Raw genomic sequence first — 2185 nt, 5'->3', positions numbered from 1 at the left:
GAAAGGATGTGACTGAAACCTTTGCACATTTTTTTGATAATGTAAAGTACTACATAAGTATTGTGAGCCATCTGGAGATGCCATGCATAAGGGATGGCATATAAAAGTTTTAAATAAATAACTACAAAGTCTGTTCTGAGTACATTTGCAATAGCCATGTGTTCTAGGTAGAACCTTGCAGTGATTTAGAGACTCAGTGCATTCAGAAGACTTTTATAAGACAAAACAGCAGTTGGAAGCTGTTGTTTTCTCCCACCACAAATATTTCGTGCATTGTGCACAACCCAGCTTTGCAGTCATCACAAAAGAAGGGCTGTGTCCTTGTTATCCAGGTACAGCTGCCTTAGGAAAGCTGTTGATAGTCTCCCTGTTGGAACAGCCTATTAGGTAACAGGTAATAGAAGGGTTTATGGGTTTGTTTGTTTGGGTGTAGGTTTCACTAAACTTTTATTGTCCTATTACAAAAATAAAGCTATTTGAGCCATGGGAGCCTTCTCTGAGGGCCTGACCGTAGTATAGGAACATGCAGGGCTTTAAACTATTGTCCTTCAATCTATGGGACACCTCTCTTATTTCAATCTTTATTCAGGATGTATGTCTGAAGGGATCTGGAGACAGCCGGTGGTGTTGCAGCCTGCTTCCAAGCAAGCCAGAAATGCAATTGAAATGTTTTAATGAGCTGGAGACAGGGCACTGCAGTGATAATTAGACTTGCCTTTTAAGAGTACTGGGGTCCAAGTCCCAGAATCCATTACGTTTCCATAGACACATTCCTGCTAATAGTGAACCAGTGCTCCCAGCAACTACTTCAAGCATGGTGTTTCTAATGGGCATTTAGGCTGATGAGAACGGGCAGGATGCCTTCAGGACTCGTTCCCTTTTTGTGCTGATGTGAGTGTCACTCATGCAGCGAGACTTGGCAGTGTTGTTCAGTTGGTTCTTGGGTGTTCCAGGAAAAGGGGACATTTGCTCTGCTTCTAGTCTTTTTCTTGATCTTCCTTATACCCCACCATCCTATTCATATTCACACTCCTTCCATATACACCTGCCTGAACTCTAATATCTTCCATGGAGGTCCTCCTTCAGGAGCCTGCTCTGAAGGAAGTTAGAAGGGTGGCTACCTAGAGAAGGGTCTTTTCTGTGGTAGTACCTCAACTTTGACCCACTTCCCAGGGAGGTGCATCTGGTGCTGACACTTTATTCTTTTCGGTGCCATGCCAAAACCTTTTTATTCACTCAGTATTTTAAGGGCTGATTGTTTTATTATATAATTGGAATTACTTTATTGTATATTTTATATTGTATTTTAAAGTGTTGTTATGCTTCTGGTTTGTAAGCTCTCTTGGGATCCATTTCAGGTAAAGATGAGATAGAAGAGTTTTAAATAAATAAGAGCACACTGGTCTCAGGCAATCTAAACCGTGAACACCTATGATTCCATACTTAAGAATCAAAATGTTCATTGGGCAGTAGATAAGAATCTTTTAAGTCTGTTGGCTCCCTAGTCAGTAACAAATAAAACCTGCTTTCCCTAATGAGGGATACAATCTTAGTTTGCTTGAAGAACATGTCCCCTGCTCAAAACCATGCACAACTTGGTTACACACTTACAGTGATAGATTCAGAATGTTGTTGCAACTGCTGCAACACATTTTTGGGTGAATTTGGCGTTAAGGTGAGGCTGTTCAGGGGAACTGGCATTTTGATTCCGAAGACCCCAGATGTGCTTATTTCTTGCCTCTGTGCTTCATTTGTTTGCCCTTTTTGACTGTATGCTCATTCCCAGTTGGTGATGGAACACAAAGCAATTCTGATGACATTACACCATGGTAACTACATCATGTAGCCAATTTAAGTCAGCAATTGCGTGATGTTCAGAAGGGCAAAGAAAGCCCCCTACTTATATTCATTTTAATAATGCTATACATCTTGTTACATTACTGAAACAGCTGTCATAGCAAACATTTCAAGATGAGAGTTTGCCAGCCAAAATGAGACAGCTAATTGTTATATTTTGGTAGCATTGTGCACTCCCTGACATACCCCAATATGTTGGTCTTACAAGAAGACTGTGATCAAGTTCTTATGTCATAGCTATTTTATTTTTAAACCCTGAGTGTAGGTCTGAATGAGCAGGAGTAAGTGAACATGCTAGCTGACCTAAAGAAGTGAGGATGCTCTGTCC

This window comes from Varanus komodoensis, unplaced genomic scaffold (genome assembly GCF_004798865.1).
Source record: "Varanus komodoensis strain SLA01 unplaced genomic scaffold, ASM479886v1 scaffold7_3, whole genome shotgun sequence".
Classification (NCBI taxonomy): Eukaryota; Metazoa; Chordata; class Lepidosauria; order Squamata; family Varanidae; genus Varanus; species Varanus komodoensis.
Note: the sequence above shows the minus strand (reverse complement) of the source record.